Source organism: Amblyomma americanum, chromosome 4, assembly GCF_052857255.1.
Source record: "Amblyomma americanum isolate KBUSLIRL-KWMA chromosome 4, ASM5285725v1, whole genome shotgun sequence".
Classification (NCBI taxonomy): domain Eukaryota; kingdom Metazoa; phylum Arthropoda; class Arachnida; order Ixodida; family Ixodidae; genus Amblyomma; species Amblyomma americanum.
The window spans coordinates 3,577,250-3,582,159 of record NC_135500.1 but is presented as its reverse complement, the minus strand read 5'-3'; the positions used below and the strand labels follow the sequence as shown (position 1 = coordinate 3,582,159).

Here is a 4,910-nt window from a genome sequence, read left to right as displayed (position 1 = left end):
CGCCTACTTCCGATGTTCTGACTATTGAAGAAATTGCGTTGTGTTGTGTGATAAGCTTGTTGTGATACGGCTCAGTTGATGCATAAAATGTAGGGGTTTGGTGCAATAAACTTCAGTTGCAAGTTGGCGCCCGTCCTGTTGTGTTCGTGCCTTTTTGTCTTTGTCGTTTTAGCGCCGTCCTAACTTCTTTCAAGATATGAACCAACTAGCCCAAATCAAAGTACTTCTTGTTGTCGCCGAGGACACTGACATTCCCCCTGACAGTGCCGTGCTTGTCCCTGTTTGCGCCGCCTCCGTTTTTGACGCCACCGTTCTCTTCATGCCTTCCCCAGTACTTGCCTCTCGCTGACACCTATGTCTTCCCTTCGCCGTCATCGACATTCACCACGGTGCTGCCGCCATCCTCGTCTCTAACACCTCATTCTCCGCGCTCTCCCTGCTCCGTGGCGAGTGCCTCGGCCATTTTGAAACCGCTGCTTTGATCTCTTCCTTCGACACTGATGTAACCCCCTCCAGTGCGGAAGTCGCTGCCCTCACCCCACGTGGTGCTACTCCAGCTTTGTCATCGGACATTTTCGACCGCTGCATTGACCGCGCTCTTGACACTGCTCACCGCGCGCAGCTCCTTGCCCTGCTCAACCAGTTTCGCTCATCGTTTGACCACCAGTCGACTTCTTTGGGCCGTGCGACCACTGTCGAGCACCACATTGACACCGGAACCCATGCTCATCTCCGTCAGCGCCCCTACCGTGTGTCGCCTCTCGAGCGCCGCGTCATAACTGAGCAAGTTGACGACATGCTACAACGCGGCATTATTCAACCTTCCGCCAGTCCTTGGTCGTCCCCAGTCGTCCTGGTTAAAAAGAAGGATGGCTCGATACGATTTTGCGTGGACTATCACCGGCTCAACAAAATTACGCGCAAAGACGTCTACCCGCTACCACGTATTGACGACGCCCTTGACTGCTTGCAAAGCGCCGAGTTCTCCTCCCTGGATCTCCGTTCCGGCTATTGGCAAGTCCCGATGGCTGAGTCCGACCGTCCTAAAACGGCGTTCGTCACCCCTGACGGACTCTATGAGTTTAACGTGATGCCATTCGGCCTCTGTAACGCTCCCGCAACGTTTGAACGAATGATGGACATCTTGCGCGGCCTGAAGTGGACTGTTTGTCTCTGCTATTTAGATGATGTTGACGTGTTTTCGCCCGATTTTCCGACGCATCTCAAGCGCTTGCGCCCGATACTGAGCTGCCTCACCAATGCTGGCCTTCAACTTAATCTCAAAAAATGTCACTTTGGTGCCCGGCAGCTGACAATACTCGGCCACCTCGTCTCCTCGGCCACCTCGTCCCCTCGTCCCCTCGGCCACCTCGTCACCTCGTCGGCCACCCTGCCCGATCCTGACAAACTCCGTGCTGTCGCTGACTTCCCTAAACCGACTTCTACAAAACAAGTGCGCCGATTTGTGGGTCTCTGCTCCTATTTTCGGCGATTTGTTCCCAATTTCGCCTCCATCGTCGCGCCCCTGACGAAACTTCTTAATGGTCCCGCCGACCTGTCTACGTGGGACTCGGCCTGCGACGACGCTTTTGCTGCGCTCCGTCGTTTTCTCACCTCAACACCTATCCTTCGACACTACGACCCCAGTGCCCCTACTGAAGTGCACACCGACGCAAGCGGAATCGGCCTCAAGGCTGCCCTTGCCCAGCGCAAGCCCGAATTTCCTGAATACGTCGTTGCGTACGCCATCCGTGCCCTCACCAAGGCTGAGTCGAACTACACCGTGACGGAAAAGGAGTGTCTCGCCGTAGTGTGAGCTCTAACAAAATTCCGCCCATACTTATATGGCCGCCCGTTCACCGTCGTCACCGATCATCACGCTTTGTGCTGGTTGGCTTCACTCAAAGATCCCTCAGGGCGCCTAGGCCGCTGGGCCCTCCGTCTTCAGGAATTCGATATCACCGTAGTTTACCGATCGGGCCGCAAGCACTCCGACGCCGACGCCTTGTCCCGCTCCCCACTGCCCTCTCCTGCGCCCTCTTCGCCAATATCTGCATCCCTACTCGCAGCGCTCACTACCATGGACATACCCCATCAACAACGCCAAGATCCATGGATTTCATCGTTGCTCGACGTACTTCGTGCACCCTCTACGGCCTCCTTCCCTCGAGCACTTCTTCGCCAGGCTTCCCATTTTGCCCTTCGCGACGGTCTTCTGTACCGGCGCAACTATCGTCCAGATGGCCGCAAGTGGCTTCTCGTGATTCCCCGACATCTCCGCACTGAGATTTGTGAACACCACCATGCCGATCCTCAGAGCGCTCACGCTGGCTCGCTGAAAACGTACGAGCGACTACGCCAGAGGTACTATTGGCGGGGCATGTACAACTTCGTTCGTCGCTACGTTCGCTCCTGCACGGCCTGTCAGCAGCGGAAGTCGACACCTCGCCCTTCGACTGCCCCGTTGCAGCCAATACCGTGTCCGGCTCGCCCTTTTGATCGTGTGGGCATCGACCTATATGGGCCACTTCCCTTCACGACCGCTGGGCATCGCTGGATCATAGTCGCCGTGGACCACCTCACTCGGTATGCTGAGACCGCTGCCCTACCTGCGGCTACTGCTCGCGATGTAGCCTTCTTCCTTCTTCATCACTTTGTCCTGCGTCACGGCGCTCCTCGCGAACTTCTCAGTGACCGCGGCCGTGTTTTTTTGTCTGAAGTTCTTCACGAGCTTCTCGCTGCGTGCCACACAGTCCACCGCACCACTACTGCTTACCACCCTCAAACCAACGGCCTCACCGAACGCTTCAACCGTACTCTTGGGGACATGATCGCCATGTACATTCACTCCGACAGCTCCAATTGGGATCAGGTTCTTCCGTTCGTCACCTATGCATATAACACCGCCTCTCAAGCAACCACCGGCATTTCCCCATTCTTTCTTTTATTCGGACGCGAACCTTCTTGTATGTTGGATACAATCCTTCCCTACAACCCCGACAGCTCGGAATATGCTTCCCTCTCTGACATCACCCGCCATGCTGAGCAGTGCCGCCAGTTGGCTCGCTCCTTCACCGCCGAACGTCAAGGTCTCCGTACCCATGCTTCCGATCAAGACACGCCCGCGGTTCACTTCTCCACTGGCTCACTGGTCTGGCTCTCTGTTCCGAATACGTCCAAATTTTCGGCCAAGCACATCGGCCCTTACCGCATCTTAGAGCGTACGTCACCGGTCAACTACATTATCGAACACCGTCTTGCTGTATGCAGTGCGATCGCCATGTGGTTCCACTGACGGCGAACAATCATCCACCTAGCCCGGCTCTTTGGACAGATTCAGGAAACGACTGGAAAGAACAAAAGTAACGAGCAAACAAGTTAGAACGCAAAGAAACGAAGGCGCTCTGCGCTAATGCTGTAGCGAGGTCTAATATGTAAATTTTCACAGCTGGCGTCGATTTCTACAAAGCGCGGGTAGTCGCTACGGAAATAAACAAAGGCGCATCCATGCAGCTGGGTAAATCTGGAGCTACAAGCACGAGTTTTTTTGTCTCTACCGCCGATTTCCACACCGCGCGATCGTCATAACTTTTCTTGGACTTGCTGTTGAAGCTGACAGCGATCATAAAAATTAAGGCCGCTGACTGCAGTGACAGAGGCTTGCCATTGGAAAGAACAAAGCCGTGCACTTTGTCAACGAGGCCTAGCGCGAGTTTTGCAGCCGACTTGGACAAAGCGCGAGACCGCGCGCTTCTAACGCTTGCCGACGCAAAGAAACAAAGGCGCGCTGCCCTAGGATAACGCCGTAGCGAGGTCTAACATGTAAATTTTACGGCTGCCGTCGATTTCGACAAAGCGCGAGAAGTCTCTAAGGAATTAAACAAAGCTGCACTGCACTGGGTGAATGCTGGACACTTAGGCCAGGCGCGATTTCCACAATGCGCGAGTCGGAACTTCTGGACTTACCGTTGCAGCTGATAGCGATCCTAAAGGGCAGATTGTAGTGGCAGAATTATCGTGGCCACTTTTACCCTGGACTTGCCACTGCAAAGGAACAAAGGCGCACTGGGGTCGATGCCCCGGCGTCTCGCCACGTGGTATCGGTCCGCGGCAAATAAGGACAGCATCGGCTCGCCAGAAGCATCCAGGAAACGATGCTGCAAAAAAGTTACGTTACAAGCGCCGCAATTTGGCGAGTTCTGCACGCGAAAACTTGCGAAAACGTTGTTCAACCCTTACCTCGTGACTGAGAACGTGCACGCCCGACAAGCGCTTCACCGTGGCTGTAAGACGGCGGTTCAGATGGCGACGCCGGCGGTCCTCAAACCGCACCTTATGTGGGTCGTCGTAATGGAGTTGCAAAATTTTGAACACCAGCACGACACTAGCCACGTGCTCCTGCAGCAGGAAAACGAGGTCCTGGAATGCGCAAGGCATGTAGGTAAGCGGTACAGCACTTAATAATAATAATTGGTTTTTAGTGGAAAGGAAATGGCGCAGTATCTGTCTCATATATCGTTGGACACCTGAACCGCGCCGTAAGGGAAGGTATAAAGGAGGGAGTGAAAGAAGAGAGGAACAAATAGGTCCGTAGTGGAGGGCTCCGGAATAATTTCGACCACCTGGGGATCTTTAACGTGCACTGACATCGCACAGCACACGGGCGCCTTAGCGTTTTTCCTCCATAAAGACGCAGCCGCCGCGGTCGGGTTCGAACCCGGGAACTCCGGATCAATAGTCGAGCGCCCTAACCACTGAGCCACCGCGGCGGGGCGTACAGCACTTCATGAAGCGAAATTTGAGATAAAATGCGTACCTTTATGTCGCTGGCGATTTCTCGCGGGTCAGCGCCTTTTGGGCATCGTCGCAATGTCGTGGAAGCAAGAACTGTACAGAAATTTCAGCTGGCT

At 54.6% G+C, this 4,910-nt stretch overlaps 1 long non-coding RNA gene across 1 annotated transcript; it reads right to left on the bottom strand.

Annotated features, from left to right (window-relative positions):
• Positions 1 to 2,569: 2,569 nt before the first annotated feature.
• On the bottom strand, positions 2,570 to 4,396 carry LOC144130033 (uncharacterized). The gene is made up of 3 exons (XR_013313935.1): positions 4,240 to 4,396; positions 3,967 to 4,157; positions 2,570 to 3,347 (listed from the first exon to the last, which is right to left on the bottom strand). It is a non-coding gene; the product is annotated as an uncharacterized LOC144130033 (long non-coding RNA).
• Between the last annotated feature and the right edge of the window lie 514 nt (positions 4,397 to 4,910).